Below are 9713 nucleotides of genomic sequence, written 5' to 3' on the forward strand. Positions count from 1 at the left end.
GCTCAGAGGACTGCTGCTTTTTTGATCAAAATTTTTTAAAAACTGTAAGGCACAACTGAGTGGACACCATTCGATAAATTCAGCTGGTTTTCGGTAAAAATTTTAACGGCTGATGAGAGATATTGGTCTGGTAGTGTCACCGTAAGGACGGCCCACGGTGCCTGACGGTGATCTGCGCTTCGAGGCGGCAGCGACTCGCCGTTTCAAGTTGAAAACGTTCACATTTCAGGCTCTGTTGACCCAGTAAGTCGTCAGAGAACAGAGAACTTTCAGAAGAAGTCGGCATGAGGAGTTTATTTGGACATTCCATTGTTAACGGACATTTTGTAATGAAAGAACGTGCGGGCAGAGTCGCATGTCGGGCCGGACCCGACCGCAGGGGGTCACGGCAGGAAAAACACCTCCGTTGGAAACCTTAACGGGCAAGTTGGAACATGGCCAAGCTGTTAAACAATTTCTCAGTTACTCACTTGTTGAAAGCCATCAAAAGCCGCCTGAATTTTACAAATGGTTTTCAACACGGAGGTGTTTTTCCTGTCGCAGCACACACAGATTCGCCGAGTCGTCACGGAAATGACTCGGCGAATTTGCGCGCATGTCTTTCATTAAAAAATGTCCTTAAACAGTGGAATGTCCGCATAAAGTCCTCATGCCGGCCTCTTCTGAATCTTCTCTGTTCTCTCACGACGTCCTGGGTGAATTAAGCCTTAAATTAGGATGTTTTCAGGTCGAAACAGGCCGACGACGGCGCCTGGAAGCGCTGCACGACGTCCCGCTCCGTGGGAAGTCCTTACACACGACAGAAACACCCCATAATCTCTCATCAGCCGTTAAACTTTTCACCAAAAACCAGCTTAATTTCTCGAATAGTGTCCACTCGGATATTCCTCACAGGTCCAGAAAAATTTATGATAAAGCAATGCGTGCCGTCTCGAGCAGCGTGTGAAACAAAGGAATTCAGCCGAGAGTGCGGGACCACATCTCACTCAAGGCCTGCCCACAGGGAAATGATGTCACCGACACGCGTGAAAAAACTCACGCATGCGCACGAGGGTTTAAGCATGATTGGTGTAATCGCACGTCATTCAAATCCATATAGTTTTTGAAAAAATAAAACGGTCGGTTTATTATCTAATAGACCTCGTGTACATAAAGGGCTACATCTGTTGTGTGGGCCGCCAGAAGAGGAGGTACTGCTGGCCCACCACCAGAGGGCACCCTGTCTGGAGTGCGGGCTCCAGGCACTCACAGGAGCAGCCAGGGTGACAGCTGTCACGCATCACCTGCAACAGCTGTTACCAATCACCGGATCAGCAGGGGTACATCAGCAGGACGACGTCTCCACCTCTTTGCTGAGATATCGCTCTACCCAGAAGGTATTGTACTCAGCTGACTGTATTTTGTGACAGTAACCCTTTGCTACTTTTTGTGCGTTGACTGACAGATATTCTTCCAACGAGAGGTGGAGGTGTTTTTCCCACCTTGCGGATTACTGGGTGCACACGCACCCACATTTAACCGTTTTTGTTCCTCGCCAGCAGTACCAGATCCGACACGCGGAGGCAGTGGCCACCTGGGAGTTCGGGACTTGGCGGCTCCAGTATTCCCAGGGTTCGGTGGCGGAGGAAATCGTGTGGTTCCGGTTCTACTTTGGACAGACATCTCTTATTTTCGAGCCTGCCCACATGACACATTCTGTGAATTGACTTCATTGCATTCTATTGTGATCCGTTGTGTTTGTTGTGCATTTTCACAACAGTAAAGTGTTGTATTTGACTTTCTCCATTGTCCGTTCATTTGCGCCCCCTGTTGTGGGTCCGTGTTCCTACACATTCACAACAGGATATCTCAGCCAACGTCATGGACCCCGAGGGGCGTCAACCGGCTGTTGAACGGCCAATGGAAGAGCAGGGCGCACAGGCGCCTGCAGGAGGAATGGTCGGTGAGTTGCAGCGAATCCTCACCGCCTTTACGGCTCGGTTGGATCTAATGACCGAGCAGAACGTCCTCCTTAACCGCAGGGTGGAGGCTCTCGCCGCGCAGGTGGAAGCGCGCCCTCAGGGCGCTACTGCAGCTCCCCCTCCTGTCGGTCCTGTGCGCAATAGTGATGTTCCACAGGTCGTTCAACGACCCCTCCCACCTTCCCCGGAAGCATACATAAGCCCTCCAGAGCTGTACGGAGGTTGTGTGGAGACGTGTGCGGACTTCCTCATGCAGTGTTCACTCGTCTTCACACAACGTCCTGTCATGTACGCGACTGATGCCAGCAAGATAGCTTATGTAATAAATCTGCTTCGCGGTGAGGCACGCGCTTGGGCTACAGCGCTCTGGGAGCAGAATTCACGGCTCCTTCAGACATATGATGGGTTTGTGAGGGAGTTCAGAACAGTGTTCGATCACCCAAATAGAGGAGAGACCGCTTCAACCGTGCTGCTGTCAATGAGACAGGGGCGCCGGAGCGCAGCTGCCTATGCTGTCGACTTCCGCATCGCGGCTGCGAGGTCCGGCTGGAATAGCACTGCCCTCCGCGCCGCCTTCGTAAATGGACTATCGTTGGTCCTGAAGGAGCACCTGGTGGCCAAGGACGAACCGCAGGATTTAGACAGGCTTATTGATCTCGTTATACGATTAGACAATCGGTTAGAAGAACGCCGTCGGGAACGAGACGAAGGGCGTGGCCGGGCACGCGCCGTCCCTTTCCCTTCCGGTTCCGACCGAGTTCCGCCCTCCCCACGCTCCACGGCCTCTACGCTCCGTGTGGTGACAGCTCCCCCTGCTGACGAAGCTATGGACATGAGCAGGGCCACATTTAAGGCACCAGATAGACAGAGGAGGCTGGCCCACGGAGCGTGCTTTGTTTGTGGCTCTATAGAGCATCAAGTGAGGGACTGCCCCGAGCGGTTAAACACCAACGCCCGCCCCTAGACACTGGGTTAGGGGTGGGCCAAAACATTCACGTGGGACATACCCATATTGCCACACGACTCCCAGTGACAATCCTTTATGAGGATTTAACCCTGAAGGCCCCAGCACTGGTGGACACGGGCTCTGAAGGGAATCTGTTAGACAGCAGATGGGCCAGGGAGATAGGGCTCCCTCTGGTGGCGCTTACCTCGCCTGTGCAGGTGCGGGCACTAGATGGCTCCCTCCTCCCTCTAATCACACATAAGACACCACCAGTAACTCTGGTGGTGTCAGGAAATCACCGGGAGGAGATCGAGTTTTTGTGACTCCTGCCACCTCCCGTGTGATTCTAGGGTTCCCCTGGATGTTGAAACACAATCCCCGGATCGATTGGCCATCCAGGGTAGTGGTTCAGTGGAGCGAGACCTGCCATCGGGCATGTTTAGGTTCCTCGGTTCCTCCCGGTTCCCAGGCTAAGGAGGAGGTCAGAGTCCCGCCCAATCTAGGGACGGTGCCGGTGGAGTACCACGACCTTGTGGATGTGTTCAGTAAGGATCTGGCGCTCACCCTTCCCCCCCACCGTCCGTACGATTGTGCCATTGATTTGGTTCCAGGCGTTGAGTTCCCGTCCAGCAGGCTGTACAACCTCTCACGACCTGAGCGCGAATCAATGGAGACCTACATCCGGGACTCTTTAGCCGCCAGGTTGATCCGGAATTCCACCTCCCCGATGGGTGCAGGTTTCTTTTTTGTGGGTAAAAAAGACGGCGGACTTCGTCCATGCATTGATTATAGGGGGCTGAACGAAATCACGGTTCGTAATCGATACCCGTTGCCCCTGTTGGATTCAGTGTTAATCTTAGAAATGCGTATCACCTGGTTCGGATCCGGAAGGGAGACGAGTGGAAGACGGCATTTAACACCCCCTTAGGTCACTTTGAGTACCTGGTCATGCCGTTCGGCCTCACAAACGCCCCCGCGACGTTCCAAGCATTGGTTAATGATGTCTTGCGGGATTTCCTGCACCGATTCGTCTTCGTATATCTAGACGATATACTCATCTTTTCTCCGGATCCTGAGACTCATGTCCGGCATGTACGTCAGGTCCTGCAGCGGTTGTTGGAGAACTGGCTGTTTGTGAAGGGCGAGAAGTGCGAGTTCCACCGCACTTCTTTGTCCTTCATGGGGTTTATCATCTCCCCTAACTCCGTCCCTCCTGATCCGGCCAAGGTCGCGGTGGTGAGAGACTGGCCCCAACCCACCAGCCGTAGGAAGCTGCAACAGTTCCTCGGCTTTGCTAATTTCTACAGGAGGTTCATTAAGGGCTACAGTCAGGTAGTTAGCCCCCTGACAGCCCTGACCTCACCAAAAGTCCCCTTCACCTGGTCGGATCGTTGCGATGCCGTGTTCAAGGAGTTGAAACGGCGCTTCTCGTCTGCACCCGTTCTGGTGCAGCCCGATCCTAGTCGCCAGTTAGTGGTTGAAGTGGACGCCTCGGACTCAGGGATAGGAGCTGTGCTTTCCCAGAGCGGGAAGACCGATAAGGTTCTTCACCCGTGTGCCTATTTTTCCCGCAGGTTGACCCCGGCCGAACGGAACTATGACGTCGGCAATCGAGAACTCCTTGCGGTGAAAGAGGCTCTTGAAGAGTGGAGACATCTGTTGGAGGGAACGTCCGTGCCATTCACGGTTTTCACTGACCATCGGAACCTGGAGTATATCAGGACCGCCAAGCGGCTGAACCCCAGGCAAGCCCGCTGGTCACTGTTCTTCGGCCGTTTTGACTTCCGGATCACCTACCGTCCCGGGACCAAGAACCAGAGATCGGATGCCTTGTCCCGGGTACATGAAGATGAAGTCAAAACGGAGTTGTCGGATCCACCGGAACCCATCATCCCGGAGTCCACTATCGTGGCCACCCTCACCTGGGACGTAGAGAGAACCGTCCGGGAGGCCCTGGCACGAAGCCCGGACCCCGGAACTGGGCCGAAGAACAGACTCTACGTCCCAGCAGAGGCCAGGGCTGCAGTCCTGGACTTCTGTCACGGCTCTAAGCTCTCCTGTCATCCAGGGGTGCGAAGAACCATGGCAGTTGTCCGGCAGCGCTTCTGGTGGGCATCCCTAGAGGCCGACATCCGGGATTACATCCAGGCCTGCACCACCTGCGCCAGGGGTAAGGCTGATCATCGCAGGGCTTCGGGACTGCTCCAGCCGCTGCCCGTGCCTCATCGCCCCTGGTCCCACATCGGCCTGGATTTTGTCACGGGCCTCCCGCCGTCTCAGGGCAACACCACCATCCTCACGATAGTGGACCGATTCTCCAAGGCGGCCCACTTCGTGGCCCTCCCGAAGCTCCCGACGGCCCAGGAGACAGCGGACCTCCTGGTCCACCACGTCGTCCGGCTGCATGGGATTCCCACAGACATCGTCTCCGATCGCGGTCCCCAGTTCTCTTCGCAAGTCTGGAGGAGCTTCTGCCGGGAACTGGGGGCCACGGTGAGTCTCTTGTCCGGGTATCATCCCCAGACCAACGGGCAAGCAGAACGTCCAATCAGGAGGTAGAACAGGCCCTGCGTTGCGTGACAGCCGCGCACCCGGCGGCCTGGAGTACCCATTTGGCCTGGATCGAGTATGCCCATAACAGCCAGGTGTCTTCAGCCACCGGCCTCTCCCCTTTTGAGGTGTGTCTGGGGTATCAGCCCCCGTTGTTTCCGGTGGTTGAGGGAGAGGTCGGTGTGCCCTCGGTCCAGGCCCACCTACGGAAGTGCCGTCGGGTGTGGCGTGCCGCCCGTTCTGCTTTGCTGAAAGCCCGGACGAGGGCAAAAGCCCATGCAGACCGTCGGCGGACCCCGGCCCCTGCGTATCGGCCAGGGCAGGAGGTGTGGTTGTCTACTAAGGACATTCCCCTCCAAGTGGTCTCCCCTAAGTTGCAGGAACGGTATATCGGACCGTTTAAAATCCTTAAGGTCATCAGTCCAGCCGCAGTGAGGCCGGAAGCTGAAGCCTCACTGCGGATCCATCCCGTTTTCCATGTGTCCCGGATCAAGCCCCATCACACCTCACCCCTCTGTACTCCGGGTCCGGCACCACCTCCTGCCCGGATCATCGATGGCGAGCCGGCTTGGACTGTGCACCGGCTTTTGGATGTCCGAAGGATGGGCCGGGGCTTCCAGTATTTGGTGGACTGGGAGGGGTACGGCCCCGAAGAACGCTCCTGGGTGAAGAGGAGCTTCATCCTGGACCCGGCCCTCCTGGCCGATTTCTACCGCCGCCACCCGGACAAGCCTGGTCGGGCGCCAGGAGGCGCCCGTTGAGGGGGGGGGTCCTGTTGTGTGGGCCGCCAGAAGAGGAGGTACTGCTGGCCCACCACCAGAGGGCGCCCTGTCTGGAGTGCGGGCTCCAGGCACCAGAGGGCGCAGCCGCCTCACAGGAGCAGCCAGGGTGACAGCTGTCACGCATCACCTGCAACAGCTGTTACCAATCACCGGATCAGCAGGGGTACATCAGCAGGACGACGTCTCCACCTCTTTGCTGAGATATCACTCTACCCAGAAGGTATTGTACTCAGCTGACTGTATTTTGTGACAGTAACCCTTTGCTACTTTTTGTGCGTTGACTGACAGATATTCTTCCAACGAGAGGTGGAGGTGTTTTTCCCACCTTGCGGATTACTGGGTGCACACGCACCCACATTTAACTGTTTTTGTTCCTCGCCAGCAGTACCAGATCCGACACGCGGAGGCAGTGGCCACCTGGGAGTTCGGGACTTGGCGGCTCCAGTTTTCCCGGGGTTTGGTGGCGGAGGAAATCGTGTGGTTCCGGTTCTACTTTGGACAGACGTCTCTTATTTTCGAGCCTGCCCACATGACACATTCTGTGAATTGACTTCATTGCATTCTATTGTGATCCGTTGTGTTTGTTGTGCATTTTCACAACAGTAAAGTGTTGTATTTGACTTTCTCCATTGTCCGTTCATTTGCGCCCCCTGTTGTAGGTCCGTGTTCCTACACATTCACAACAACATCTGTCTGTCTGTCTGTCCGAGATAAACTTCCAAACTATAATATGTAGCCCTAAAAACTATATATATTCTGAATCATGACATGGGGAACAAACTGGTACCATTTTTTAAAAAGTTGAACTGAAAATTACCCCCAAAATAGCCATTTATGTAAGATTATACCATGTTGTACCATGTGCGATAAACTCCCGAACTATAATATGTAGCCCTAAAAACTATATATATTCTGAATCCTCATGGCATGGGGAACAAACCGGTGCCATTTTTTAAAAGTTGAACTGAAAATTACCCCAAAATAGCCACCTGTGGGTATGACCAGGCAGATTCAAATTTCCAGCCCTGTATATGTGTTGGCCATCTTTGTTTATTTAATCCCTTTCTACAGCACACTCAGCACAGCCACAGCACACTCAGCAAAACAACAACATGCTTAGGCTGAGGCTGTGGGTATGACCAGACAGATTCAAATTTCCAGCCCTGTATATGTGTTGGCCATCTCTGTTTATTTAATCCCTTCCTTCAGCTACTTTAAGTTCTCAACTGTTAAGCACCTGACTGTCCTGTATAACCCAGCTTGCGTTCTTGTCTGAATACTTTCATTTTATGTTTGTAAAACTGCAATGTAAAAACAGTGAAATACACCACTACCTCAGTTTTGATTCACTGATATTTACATTTACAGTAAATATCAATATTTACAGTAAATGGTTACCATCAAACTACCAGGTCTGTCAATAAAGTATAGGTCCTTTTTATTTTTTTCAAAAACTATATGGATTTCATTCATATGTTTTTACGTCAGACATGCTTGAACCCTCGTGCGCATGCGTGAGTTTTTCCACGCCTGTCGGTGACGTCATTCGCCTTTGAGCACTCCTTGTGGGAGGAGTCGTCCAGCCCCTCATCGGAATTCCTTTGTCTGAGAAGTTGCTGAGAGACTGGCGCTTTGTTTGATCAAAATTTTTTCTAAACCTGTGAGACACATCGAAGTGGACACGGTTCGAAAAATTAAGCTGGTTTTCGGTGAAAATTTTAACGGCTGATGAGAGATTTTGAGGTGATACTGTCGCTTTAAGGACCTCCCACAGAGCGAGACGTCGTGCAGCGGTCCCAGGCGCCGTCATCAGCCTGTTTCAAGCTGAAAACCTCCACATTTCAGGCTCTATTGATCCAGGACGTCGTGAGAGAACAGAGAAGTTTCAGAAGAAGTCGGTTTCAGCATTTTATCCGGATATTCCACTGTTAAAGGAGATTTTTTTAATGAAAGACATGCGGGCGGATTGCAGCATCAGCTCGCAGCCGCTGCGACGCTCCGCCACAGGAAAAACACCTCCGTTGGAAGCCTTAAGGACAAGTTGGAACATGTCCAGCTGTTAAACAATTTCTCATATACTCACTCCACTGAAAGCCATCAAAAGCCACCTGGATTTTACAAATGGTTATCAACACGGAGGTGTTTTTCCTGTGCTGCCGCACCGCGCCGGCTGCATCCCGACGCAGTGGAATATCCGGATAAAATGCTGAAACCAACTTCTTCTGAAACTTCTCTGTTCTCTCACGACGTCCTGGATCAATAGAGCCTGAAATGTGGAGGTTTTCAGCTTGAAACAGGCTGACGACGGCGCCTGGGACCGCTGCACGACGTCTCCCTCCGTGGGAAGTCCTTAAAGCGACAGTATCACCTCAAAATCTCTCATCAGCCGTTAAAATTTTCACTGAAAACCAGCTTAATTTTTCGAACCGTGTCCACTTCGATGTGTCTCACAGGTTTAGAAAAAATTTTGATCAAACAAAGCGCCAGTCTCTCAGCAACTTCTCAGACAAAGGAATTCCGACAAGGGGCTGGACGATTCCTCCCACGAGGAGTGCTCACAGGTGAAAGACGTCACCGACAGGCGTGGAAAAACCCACGCATGCGCACGAGGGTTCAAGCATGTCTGACGTAAAAACATAAGAATGAAATCCATATAGTTTTTGAAAAAAATAAAAAGGACCTATACTTTATTGACAGCCCTCGTATTCCTTTTTAAAACAAGGTTTTAAAAAGGAATAGTTTGGACCATCTATCATCCTTACTTATCACGTTACGAGGTAACATATGTCACATGTCATAGAATCCAATAGACGTAGACCTTTACTTTGGAGACCAAGCATTCAACACTGTCAACACTATTCCATTTATTAATCCTATTAGCTCAACCAATAATTTGCATAACTTTTTACCAAAATTGGAGCAACTTTAACTTTTGACCCTTGTACAAAATGACACTGACCTTTGTCACCATTCTTGCTATTTTTATCCCATAACTCCATAGAATTCAGTCACAGATTGTCCAAACTATACCTTTTTGGAATCTTTATGATCAGGCAAATAATGTGGAATATTTTTCAATATGATTGGAGCATCTTTTAATTTTGACCTCTGTGTAATTCTTCAGTTGACCCCTACCTGACCACCGATTGAAAAGTCAAGTGGCCAATCATTTTTTTTAAAAAGAGGAGTGTCTAAGGAGTATTTCTGCCGAATTTGATGCTTTTATCACCATTTGCATGATTGTTTCACTTATCTGCTGCACTATATATTTCTGCTGGACAAACCTTAGCCCATTAACTATTATATTTATAAGACATCAGCATTACAAAAACAAATGTTGGGCAATTGTTTTGATTAAAATGGCTGGCATTTGGCTTATGTCTAAAACAGGTTAACCCGGGCAGCGCTGGGTACCCCAGCTAGTTGCAAATAACGTAAATCTTTACAAGTTTATAAGGAAAAATAATAATGGAA

Source organism: Thalassophryne amazonica, chromosome 12, assembly GCF_902500255.1.
Source record: "Thalassophryne amazonica chromosome 12, fThaAma1.1, whole genome shotgun sequence".
NCBI lineage: Eukaryota > Metazoa > Chordata > Actinopteri > Batrachoidiformes > Batrachoididae > Thalassophryne > Thalassophryne amazonica.